This window comes from Engystomops pustulosus, chromosome 5, assembly GCF_040894005.1.
Source record: "Engystomops pustulosus chromosome 5, aEngPut4.maternal, whole genome shotgun sequence".
Classification (NCBI taxonomy): Eukaryota; Metazoa; Chordata; class Amphibia; order Anura; family Leptodactylidae; genus Engystomops; species Engystomops pustulosus.
This window is the reverse complement of record NC_092415.1, coordinates 100,779,998-100,793,340: the sequence shown is the minus strand read 5'-3', so window position 1 is coordinate 100,793,340 and position 13,343 is coordinate 100,779,998. Positions and strand designations below refer to the sequence as shown.

The 13,343-nt window shown below is 35.3% G+C and overlaps 1 protein-coding gene across 2 annotated transcripts in view; it reads right to left on the bottom strand.

Moving 5' to 3' along the window:
* The window catches only part of LOC140133101 (cadherin-18-like), a 332,044-nt gene extending 319,592 nt beyond the window's left edge, over positions 1 to 12,452 (bottom strand). The window contains exon 1 of one of the 2 annotated variants that reach the window (XM_072152759.1): positions 12,080 to 12,452. The gene's annotated coding sequence lies outside the window, so the exon portion shown is untranslated. Of the gene's footprint in view, positions 1 to 11,752; positions 11,978 to 12,079 lie in introns of those variants that run through there. The other variant, XM_072152760.1, reaches the window with a different exon arrangement.
* Positions 12,453 to 13,343: the final 891 nt, after the last annotated feature.

The window sequence follows — 13,343 nt, the reverse complement described above, 5'->3', positions numbered from 1 at the left end:
TGTTGATCTAAGTACATTGACAGCATACAGCATCTCGTAGCATCATGACATTTCTGTTTGAAAGTCCCCGCCCACACTCTGGAATTTTATACTGCCCAGCCTATAGAGTGATAGTTGCTAAAACAGCAATAAAACTGAATACAATTTTAAAGTAAGGGGTTAAGAATGATCTTTATTTTGTAAACATGACTAGGGGGCTGAAACTTGAGAATTTTCTTTCATGGGCAAACCCATATAAAGAACCATTTGTTTGTAAAATAGGAAAGATGAATAAGGCACAATGGAGCAAAAACAGTGTTCCATGAATTTTAGAAAATGAATGAAAAAGTCACAAAAAAAAATAAACAAATGAGTAAAAAAATCAAATGCAAAAGGATGATGAAGGGATGATGTTGCTTTTCCTTATGTACAATTGCCTTTGTATTCATTCTTTTAATTCAAATGTTTTGTTCCTCTTCTGACTCTACTGACTGACTTAATTACAAATTAAAATAAGAAAGAAGCTATAAAATTATTTTTGCCTTTTTTTTAGTCTAATTTGTCTATGGTGCGTTTTCCTTGTTATAAAATGAACTTGTTCTTATTATTATAACATGTGTAATTTCTTCAACATAAACAGTTGCTAAGGTTTGTTCCATATTTGCCCGCTTGAGACTAGGTGAGCTTTTGCACATTCTTTTGCAATCTTTGAACAATCAGAAATAGTCAATTCATCCAACATCTGGAAAGTTGTGCATATCCTGTGCATAAAATTGAAACTTTTTGATTCTACAATAAGGCAAAATATAAGATATGTTTGCCTTTCTATATTATCTGGTACTCCATGGAGGGATTTTTCTTTCACTGTTAGTGCAAAAAAGTTGCAAAAAGAGTTGAATCCTCCACCAGAGAGCAATGTTAGATAAACAGACACATATACAATTTACCACAAGGAAATTTAGACATATAGGAAGAAATTTAGGAATATATCTTCCTATATATTTTAAATTTCACATAACCCTAAAATAACTATTGGGCCTTAATTCATAATAAAACTGTACAAAGGTCTCAGAAGCACAGTATTTGTAATACAAGTTATTTTGGATTATACATTTACTTAGAAAATACAGTAATTGGTTGCCTATTCATTTTCTTTCTTATTTGGTTTTTTAAAATACTTTCTCAAGATTTTGTTTTAGTGTATTTTCTAATTTAGATTAACAAGACCAAATTAAAGATCCTTGAGAGTCTGCATGAGTTGTCTATGTGAGTACAAGTATATTGGTGTGATTAGAAGTTATAGTGTATATAATCAGAAGGTGATCTGAATTATGATTATAGAAATTGTACAGAATCATGTGTTTTAATAAGATAAGATAAGATAATCCTTTATTAGTCCCACAGTGGGGAAATTTACAGCGTTACAGCAGCAGAGAGGGTACAGAGAGTGAAGTACAAACTATGACAACAATAATATTAGGGATAAATGAACAAAAAGAAAAGGGGGATAAAAAGACAAAAAAGAGACAAGCAATGATCGGCAGTTTGATGTTTAATCTGTGGATGGGACCTACAGGGTTATTTTTATTTTTATATTTATTAAAAAAACTGTTCTGCAACTGCTCTGTATTTTAAAAATCTTTAGAAATAGAGTTTAAGTACACTAATTATCAAAGTTTTGGCCTGTCAAAAAACTCAGACCAATTATTAATAATTTCTATACTTTTTCTACATCTAAAGTTAATTAAAATCTGTGTAATTTTAATTTATACAGGATGAAAAAATCAAGGAATTCAAATATTTTGGTTGTATTAATATGCACACACTTAATATCTTACTATATTGTTGTACCCATTCAGTTTCTGTGACCCTTTTTAAGTAAGTTCTTAGAAATCCTTGCACACTTCTCTGTAGAAGCAATCCATATCTGATTGTGTAAGCATCTTGTGTGTGTTCTTCTTCAGGTAGACCCACATATTTTCAATTCAAATCACATAGAGACTTTTACTGGGGCATTCCAAAAGTCAATATTTATTATGTATTACATTGTGCTTGGTCAGTGTATTACATCCGGGTCCTGCTACCCGGGGCACTGGCAGACCCTGGGGCTGACACAGGAACCACACAATCCCCCCCCCTGGTCCACTGCCAGGGGTCCAAATCGGTACATATGGCCCTCACATGCTGAGGTAATGCATGACCACAGCATGTAAGGGGTTAACACCCACAATTAGTGGAATCTCTGATTGCTGGTGTAAGCAGCGGGTGTTGGCTATAATATACAGCTGCCATCTGTGACGTAGTACTACATCCAATGTTGGTAAGGGGTTAAATTATAGCAACACTATACTTCATTTAAATGTAATGTGTTTCAGGGGGTCCCCTACTTAAGGACACCCAACTTAAAGACAACCCATAGTTACAGACAGAACTCTTTGCCCTTTGACCTCTGGTGAAGCTCTCTGGATGGCTTACTTTAATCCCAGGCTGCAATGATCAGCTGAAAGGAGTCTTTAATGAAGTTTTATTGATAATCCATGGCCCCATAACAGCAAAAAATGTTGAAGATCCAATTGTCACTGGGACAAAAAAAAATTTGGTCTGGAGCTACAATTCTAAAATATACAGTTACAACTTACATACAAATTCAACTTAAGTACAAACACAAGGAAACTATCTGGTACATAACCCGGGGACTGCCTGTATTAGTTCATTCGGAAAATAATATCACATCCCAAATTATAAGAGTGTGTTCATAAAAATGCAACCACATTATTTTCTTTTTTTTCATTGCTTAATTATTTGTTTGTTTTTTCAATTGTAGTAATTTAGTCAGATTTAGGTCACATTGATAGTGGAAATAAATTTTAGATAATTTGCCGGAGTTTGAAGCTTTTAAATAACAAAACCCCAGTATTTTAGGAGTCATTATTGAATCCACTTTCTTTCTACCTCTCTCTCTTTCTTTCACAATAAATATAAAGAGTTTAATAACAATAAGAATATTTTTTCAAGTTTAATTCATAATTACATTGCCTCAAGTACCTACAAATAAAAGCATAGAAGAAATTAAAATCAATAAAAATAACAGAATGACTTTGTTTTAACAATTTACTGATTTTTAACTATTTTAAGTAGCCACCGCATCTGATATTAGGGTTTGCTTTAAACCTTGTGTTTAGTCATCACAAGCAAGCTCAATATGGTTTACTCTAAATCTGGAGAGTGTACAGGGCAGGGTACAGGGTTTTTTCGCTCATTTCTTGCTATCCACATTCAAAAATCCATAACTTTTTCATTTGTGTGAGGGCTTATATAGTGCATTACTGGGAAGCTGGAAAAAAAATCCAAATGTGGAAAAATTGAAAAAAATAATGTGTTTGCCTCACGTTCTTTTGGGCTCAGTTTTTTATCACCTTAACTGAGCGCTCCAAATAACACCTCTACTTTATTATTTGGTTCTGTATTATCACAGTGATATCAAATTTATATAGGTGTTAGGGTTAGGTAACACTGAAGACAGGGGATAGTGTGCCCTGAATTTGCCCCAACCTCTGTCCCCTCCTATAGCCCCCCCCACACTAAACCGTGGGGCGACGACTTGAAGACTCGGAATACACTAGATAAGTTTGGGAAGGGAACAACACAAACAGACTAACAAACATAAAACAGAAAAGAGTAGTAAACTAGCCGGAGTCACAATGAGAGGGTACTTCAAGAACAAAATCAGGAAGTAAAAGGTCAACATCAAAAACTAGCCGAGATCCCAACAATATAGAACAAGAACAGGTCAAACCTATAGCAGAGAGAAAGCAACAAAGGAATTTCAAACACTGGCACAGGTGACAGGTGAAGTTGCAACTTATGCAGCCAGAACCCCATCTCCAGAACCTGATTGGACAACTTCTGGGAATTAACCCATCATGGTGCAGAACAACAAAGCACAATCGCAGATACCATGCAGACGTACCACAACTCCCAACAGTCTAGAACACAACCCCTAAAAAGTGCGAGCTCCTAGCAGCCACTGCCCGGAGTGCGCGACAGAGACCGCTGGTAGCAGACAAGAGGTGGAGTCTGTGCGGAGACACGCAGGAGGTCGGAGAACGCTCCCCTGCGAACCTGACAATAGGTTATATTACGTTTTAAAACAATTTCAAAAGTTAAACGATTGTGTATGAAAAAGAAAAACATTTTTTTGGCATCTTCTGAGTCTAATAACTTTTTTCATACTTTGGAGTATGAAAATTTTTTTGCGAAATGAGCCGACATTTTCATTGCTACCATATTGAGAACTGTGCAACATTTTGATCACTTTTTATTCCACTTCAATTATGGGGTCCTCGCAGGCAATAACCATTTTTATATTTTAAAAGATTGGGCATTTTGGAACGCGGCAATACCTATTGTGTCTGTGATTTTTACTGTTTATTGCATTTTATATCAGTTCTAGGGAAAGGGAGGTGATTCGAACTTTTAGGTTTTTTTTTAATTTTTTATTATTTTTGGAACTTTTTTGAAACTTCTTTTTTTTTTACTATTTTTTAGACCCTCTAGGGTACAGTAACCTTAGAAGGTCTAAGCATTCTGCAATACTACTGTATACTACTACCATATACTGAATACTATTGTAATATTATATTAGGTTTACCCTAACCTTAGTCAAAGTAAAATAATAACAGAATAATAGCAGAAATACAACCTTAGACACAATAATTCTATTGATATTTATACAAGTTTTAGTGTCACAGGAAATTTTATTTGATATATATATATATTTATTATTATATATCATTATTTTTAGAGTATAAATATATATACTCTAAATAAATATATATATCAAATAAAATTTCATGTGACACTAAAAAATTTATAAATATCAATAGAATTATTGTGTCTAAGGCACAACCTTAGACACAATAATATATATATATATATATATATACTCTAAATAAATATATATCAAATAAAATTGCATGTGACACTAAAAAATTTATAAATATCAATAGAATTATTGTGTCTAAGGTTGTATTTCTGAACCTTTTCCTGCATATTTAGAAATAATTATTTGTTTTAGTTTATAAACAACTACATTACTATTATTAAACATAAGTTTTATGGTGGTGAATGGTACTAATAAAAGCCTGATTCCATGTTCAGCATAACTCACAGTCAGCCACACAGTAGATAAGTATCAGCTGATCCCTGTGGTAATATTGATTAAATGCACATTATTGATCTGATCTTGCTACACATCATCTCTCTATAACATGTGATACCTGTAATGTACATTTATCGGATGGCTGTTTATGTCCATATGTAAATAGATAGTTGAAACATATGCTTTCATGGCCACAGAAGTAAATCTAATTAACCAAAAAATATTTATTTACTTTTTATTTTTCTTCAGTTTCTTACATCTTGTCTTAAACAGGCTACAGAGATCCACCTAATTTAAATTAAAAAAATGGCACCAGATTTTACTCCATTAAACTACCAGCACCTTCAGGTAGGGTATGAAATGTTCTTTCTAATATTACCTAATTGAAGGCTCCAACAAAAGGGGGTCCTGGGCTGCAGTAGACAGTCTGGCACCTTTGATATAACAGTATTATTGCTATTTAGTTCTTGGGAATGAAGGAGGCCAGATATAAAACTCCAACTACACCTTTAAATGTATATATTAATAAATTGTTATTTGTTTTTCGGATTTACTTGTTCAACTGTAAGGATGAAGTCAAAACTGAACACCTTCTTAACTGATAAAACGTATTATAAAGCCTGTAAGGAAATCGAACAACCACACCTTTTTGTCAATTCCAGTGCATTTAATTTTTTTCCATCTTACCAGTATATTACACTAAATACTATATGGTGCCAACTGTAAGTACAAATTGAAACACGTATAAAATGGCCCTACATATAGAAATATAAAAAGTTACAGCTTTTGAAATGAAATGCAGGTGAAACACAGAAACACAAAAGCAGAAAAAATCTTGCTCCTGATCGACCAATGAAGAAACATTAACCACTCTAAAATGCCTGGATAGATGATCTATTGCCATTAGTAATAAAGTTTATTAATTAATCTACAATATAGGCATTAGTAGTCATTGTTATAAATCAATAGATTTATACATCACATTGGAAGATATGTATCGCTTATATGCCAGTGCAGTCAGCCATCAGATAAATCAGGATGGCAAAGCCCCCTGATGAAATAAAGCATAGCGGAGGGGCAGGCATTTCATCTTACCCTGGCAAAACTAGCAGCAGGGTATGACAGATTCCCCACTATATCTATATTTTATAAATCTCTATATAATTTGTGATGAACCCCCACTGTAGACCTGCACTAGGAAACCTTACAAATTAGCCTACTTGCTCCACCCACTTATGCAAAATGGCATCTTTATGGTAATTTCTACTCCTCTAGCACGATTTTGTCAGGAAAACCAAACCCATCAGAATACCTGACACTACATACACGCACAGCCAGGGGGTGCACAACACACTAAGTACCTCCCCTACCACTTATGTGCCTATGAAATGTTACTGCACAGAGCTACTCTACTACCTCATTCAATCACTACATCATTACATACATCATTAGGTGGATTACCTACATGTTACTTTTTCTGCACCTTTTAATGTAAGAAGAATTAAGTTTTATGGGATGTGCCATGTATACTCTTTCTTAATTGGACTATTTTTGGACAAACAAGCCAGCAACACGTGGGCACTCCAAACAAGCCTCCACTGTCCTCAAAGCAAGTTTCTGGATATAAGGGTACGTGAGATATTTTTTCCTAATTTTCTCTACGTCCCTCATACAATCACACCCTTATTCCCTGAACAGCTCTACAATTTATTACACAGTGGATATGAGTTCGGTGGCTGATAGCTAAACAACTCACCTTCTGCGCCATTTCAATGGAGTGCTAATTTGCCTTTGTAGTGTTCCAGAAATAATCTGAAAAATGTTGCATGATTTATTTTGAAATGATGCACCCACTTTCAGAAGCACAAAAATCTACTCTTTTTGTCTCTTGTTTCTGTCTCTTTCGTCAGACTGGTGTCAGATTGTTCAATTTACAATTTCATTAAATAAAGACCTATTTCAGCTAGAAATAATCTAATATCAGCCATGAATACAGGCCTTAGATTACTAAATGAACTACAAGAAATGTATTGAAGTAGAGAACTATGTTATGTTTACAAGAACAGTGGATTTTAATGGTAAATACACAGTATGCAAGCATACATGCACATGGACATAGGCTCACCTGGGCAGTAAACCCGAAACTGAGCACTCCTCAACCCTCTCCATAGAAAAACAAGCAGCCTGTCTGCTTACCGCACCTTGAACGGGTTCCTAAGATATTTATCGGGGCCCCACACGTTTGTGTGTGTGAAGCATAAGTGGGAATGGGGGGGGCTATGCAACTGAAAAAACTGCCCCATAGCATTCACCAAACTTTACAGCAGCCAAACTGCAATCAGGTAGGAAAAATTCTCCTAGCTTTATCCCAAAGCAGATGTATCCATACCGATGCCAGAAGTATCTTCCAGTGGCAGTATTTTCTTTACAGAATTACATGTTATGCTCTGCCTTGTCCGTGGTGCTTATGCATACCAACAGCTGGTCAGCTATAGAAACAATTGCCACAAAGCACCTATTTATATTTTTACTCATTTCAGAGGAGATCTGAAAGTTTGCTGTTATTAAGACAGAATAGGATTTTATGCACTATGTATGTTAGAAATCAGTGAGGCCTATATGTAATATTATGTGGCTTTTAAGCTTGCTGTTATTTCTGAACTGTTGTAGTTTATAATAATGCCGTTAACACTGGACCATAAAGGAGTGGAACAATTCTTTGATTTGTTTACTAGTGGCTCTAAGTACTATACCATACTCGAATATAGTATCTATTAAGTATTTCGATTGTATTCTTGTATTTATTTTACATTGTGCATGCTTTTAAAATTTCTCAAAAGAGTTCCTTTAAGGCCATCCATGTTAAATCAATACAGTTTAAGTCTTGTCAGTGGTCACAATAGGGTATGACCTATTGAAGTGAAGTAATAACCCTATGATGAAATTACACAATATTGAAATGATGTTAGGAGTCTGAAACTCTTTTATTTATTTATTTTTTATATTAGTAATTACTTAGTGAATTATTTATTGTAGGTTTGTCTAATGGAGCTTCTAGTCTAGATCTGTAACTAATTGCATGATGGTTGTGTCTTTTGTTTAGAATGGCAAGTGGTTAGAGAAGAAGCTACAACATTCTAAAAGTTAACAACCATCAAAGAAGGTTTTTTTTTTTTTTTTACTGCATTATGGTTTAAAATATGTGTTTACATGTTTGAAAAAATAACAATTTTCATTAAATAACAGAGAAATTACTATAATTTTGGTGAAAATATCTCCCACTTGTTTGTCCATTTTAGCTGTAACATTGATCTTTTCCACTGCATTTTAACCAGTGAAAGGCTAATTCATATAGAAAATCCTTTTATATTACCTATTTAATTAGATCTCATTTTAATTACTATCTTCTAAACAACTTTATTTTTAATGAAATCGCATCCAAGAATAAAAATGTTTTTTATTTTCTGTTGAAAATCTAAATCTAGTACGTAATATAAAACATCTTTATCTTAGCAATGTATAATCTGCACCAATTATGTGTAGACTTAGCTTGTCTTTAATGCAACATCTATTGGTCCAGATTTTGCTACTTCCTGTGATGTCATGACTATTGCTAGAGCACTATTTATGAATGGACAGATATGTCCTCCTTGTATTCAATCACATGACTGCAGACATCACAGGCCAGGCTAGGTTGGACTGGAGCAAAGCCATGTTAACTCTGCCCTGTGCCAACGTACCTGTTCAGTTCATGCATACAAATAAAGAAGGAAACCATGTAATTTAAGGGGAACTTCTTTGGAGAAACATTTATTTCCTTGCCCAGCATTTGATCGGTATGCTCTACTTATTGGTCCATTTAGATGATTTAGAAAATGTATGAAAGGGTGGTATTAAATTATTTATTATAAATGTAGGCAACTACTTCTTTTTCTATCCTATACACAAGCATAACTCTGACAGTTAATATATCTACACTGTATGTCTACTACCTTTTTTTTTTTTAAATGGTTAAGCTTTCCAAATCTCTTTCCTGAAATAGATGGAAAGCACCAGAAGGAGTTTCAATTCATGACAGAGAATTCTGGTTTGAATCGGCCCTTGGCCTACTTTATTACTTAACAGTAAGCAGTGGTAGTATATACTGCAAAAAACCTGGGCCTATCTGGCCACTACCAAGCAAAAGTCTTTCTAACTACCAGGACCCTGAACAAACTTCCAGTACCATAAAATGCACAAATAAGGTTATTTGTCCCTGGGGGCATGGCTTTACTGGTCTTTGACATAGCCTGTTTCTTCTTCGAGTTGAAGCCTAGTTGGAATAGTTCCCCAGTCACTTTCAAGCCTTTTTCTTGCTCTTCTTTTGCACACAGACTTCTGAAGCAGCAAACATGCCTTTCCAGCAGCACCGACACACTACATGTTATCAAACAGCAGTATTCACACTGATCTCATCTTGAATATGGTTGAAGTTACCTATAGATTTAATAGTGTGTATATGATGAACTACACTATGTATGACAATGATGTAACTTGTATCTATAATACAAAATATTTCAATATTTCTTGTATTGACTAATAAATGTAACAATTTATACAACGTTCTGAACAGTTAGTGACCATTAAATATTCAGGGCAATATCACAGCAAAACCATTAACAAGTTGTAAATTCAGGACACAACCATTGGGCAAAAACCATTACCAGGTTATAAATTCAGAACCCATCTACCAGCTGGCCTCACATCCACAATAGATGTTGTATACTTTTTTTTTTTTTTAAACTATCTATCTCAAGCCACAAATGTCAGCATATATCGAGTCAGGGGGATAGTTTTGTACTTTAATGTCCCAAAAAACTATTTCTATTGCACATCTGCAGGTCCTATAGGTCCACACACATTTAATAGTAGCTATTAAATATAACTAATATAGAGCCTGGGGGTCATTGCATAATGCAGAGATTCAAAGAAACTTGCATCACACTCCTTCCGTTCAGGCCCTGTAATAAGCATAGCATGGTGTATTAGTAATGTCTCTAGTGTTTCTTTAAAATGTGAGGATTTTAATGTGTCATAGTAATAAAAAAAAACTATTTGAAGGGAATCTCCAAAAAGAGGTTCAAACCAAGAGGTGCATTGGCTGGGCTGTCGGCACTCTACTGCATTTCAATCAGGGTGGAGTTATAGGGGAATATATATTTATATGTACATCCGTCTTCTTGAATTAGTAATAGCACTTTGAGGATTAGTACTGTAAACGATTGTATTAAATTTGGTTGTCAGTAAATCATGTATTAGAATTGCAAATATTATTCAAATAAAACTACAATTGTTGCAAACTACTGTTTGGAATTGACAGGTAAAACACATGTACAAGTGAGATAATCACGTCCCAGCTGTCATACATTCTTTCTTGCATCTCCAATTGTACAAGCTAGCAGGCTATAAAAGAGGGGTAAAATATCTTCAGAACACACACATTCACAGTACCTCTCAAGGGACTCCTGTGTGTATGTCTCTGAGTGTGATATATATATATAATTTTTTTTTTCCTTTTTTTTCATCTCATGTATGATATAAGAGCAACATTGGGAATATTGCATTACAATTTGTTGAACTGAAAAGCCGCAGCTAAGGTATAACCAAGTGTTGGTATATTTATCTACTGTGCAGAAACATAAGGATCTCTTGTTATTCTATCCCCATTGTGTAGTTGTGTCTGCCATTCCATTTATTAATGATTATGTTACACGTTCACAAAATATGATCATCCTGTTGGTGATCAGCTTCCAATAGTCAAATACTGTTCATTCTGGGGGAAAGCAGTATTTCTATATAGACGTTGTAATAAAATAATGTTTGCAACATGAAAAAATATAAAAAATATGTACTCAGTCTATTTTTCAATATGCATTTGCAATGACTTCATGAAGTATATAATGGGAGGGAGGTTATAGTTTGGTTTGACATTGTGCTGCTCTGTTTGATGTAATAATAAACATACCTGACAGCCCACCCCCATTTCCAATTACTCTGATGCTTTCATAACATGACATGTGGAATTAAGTTTTGAAGTATTCTTAATAATATCAATGAACTACGTTTATCTTCACATTCTAACATTTGTTATACAGATTTTCTATTGAAGTATCACACTGTCAATAGACGATTATGACGATGAATATTAACAGACTATTATTACTAATGCACATTGTTTAAAACATATATCATATATATATGAAGAGTAGAATGTATAGATGTAGGGTTTCTTTATTTATGCATGAATTGTATCTGCTATGAATTCCACATGAGCAATTAAAGCCTTCTGCATCTAAAATTATTTTCAATACAGTCTCCTGAATGCGTAGGCTTGTATCCTGAACCAAAAACATTGCAAGGCGGACCATATGGTTCCCTCAATACACACAGCATATCTATGTCTGAGAGTTCCTACAAACCATACAGTGCTTGAACAAACAGAATAGTCTATGATGCTGCTCCTGCACTCCACATCTATATCAGCTCCTGACAAGGCAATGCACGATTGCTGAAGTTTATCCATTGTACAGATAGCATCTGACAGCAGTTTATTGCATACTAGCAGAAAATTACCTTGTGGAGTTCTAGTTCATAGAAAATAAGCGTCTTTGTAGCTCTGATGACAGCAAGCTGGAGAGACAAGCTGAGTGTAAGGCTCCTATTGCATTAGTTGCTGGATGGAATTGCTAATGAAGCAAGTCTGGCAGTTTAGGATCTGACATCAGCAAGACATGTAGTCTACTTTACCTGTGCTTGATGTGTCACACCTTGGCATACAGGGAATGCCCTCATCACATGAGAAAAGCATCAGGACATACTTGGGATGACTCTATGGAGAAATGCACTGTCTACAAGACTAAGCCAGTGCTCTACATGAAGAAGTGGGGGTTGTCACCTTACCTTGCTTGACTTGCCCTAACTGCTGTCAGCGAACTTAATATTTGGAGGAAGAAAATAGGGAGTTTCTTAGAGCTGCCCTCATGTCCTCAGAGAGGAAAGCGACTCCAGCCAGCACTGTGTAACTCCACAAGCCTGAGCTGTTCTGCTGAGCTGCTGCAGCTGACTGCGGCTGCTCCCATTGGCTGGCGCCTCCCGCTTCTCCTCCTCCCTTCTGCTTTCTTAGCAGTCTTTCTTCTTCTTTCCTTTTCTTCCCTTTTATGCTCCTTCTTCTCCTTGCAGGAAGCTCGGGAGCAGCCGCCGGGATGAGGAGCTGTGTCGCTGTCCAGCACTTCAGGAGGACGGCAGCAGCGCGCAGGTCCTGAGCAGGAGGGATGATGATGATGGTGAGGAGGAGGCACATGTGTGACAAGATGCTAATATCTTCCTACATTCTTCCTGTTTATCACGGACTGCTAAACATCCAGATGCTGGATCATTCATCACTTCTTCACATGCAAGATTGGGGCTGAGAAATGTCCTTTTTACCCTTCGACCCTGAATTGATGGACTGCTTGCAGCAACCGTCTTACCTTGTAAATTGCTTTCCAATAAAAAACATTATTAAACTACAAGATGTGCTAACATAATGGCACAGCTAATTAAGTGGCATATTGCACAGCCATATTTACCACACAGACATGTGCTATATGAGGCCAAATATACTCCTTATTTCTTCATATATACTGATCTATACAATATTCTTTTTTTTGCCTGGCACTGGCCATTTTTGCAAAAAGCTAAAGAGTATTTATCTGAGCTGTGGACCTTAAACTGCACTGGACACCGCTGCTTTCATCTTCACATAGACAATATCCATCTTAGGAGAGATAAAGGGGACAAGAGGAAATGAAAGAGAGAACTAACTGATAAAAAAGCAAGGGCACTAATAATAACAAAACATGGCAAAACGATATGAGGGAGGAAACAAACACTTAGTACCATTACATACAGATGATAAAATACTGCAGATGCATGCCATTTTTGAGCTAGAACATGTTATCTTCCTAACAAATATGTTTCTATTTCTGTTATGTACTGTTTACTATACCCTTTGTTGTAAAATAATAAAGGAAAACATTTTCCCTTGTATAGACTAATCTAAAGCTCCATAATAACATACTGTGTGTTCTATGTGATTATACAACAGGGTATGTTACATATTATATTCCTGTTCCACTAATAACACAACGCTACTTATTGATAATTGAAGAAGCTCAGCTGGATG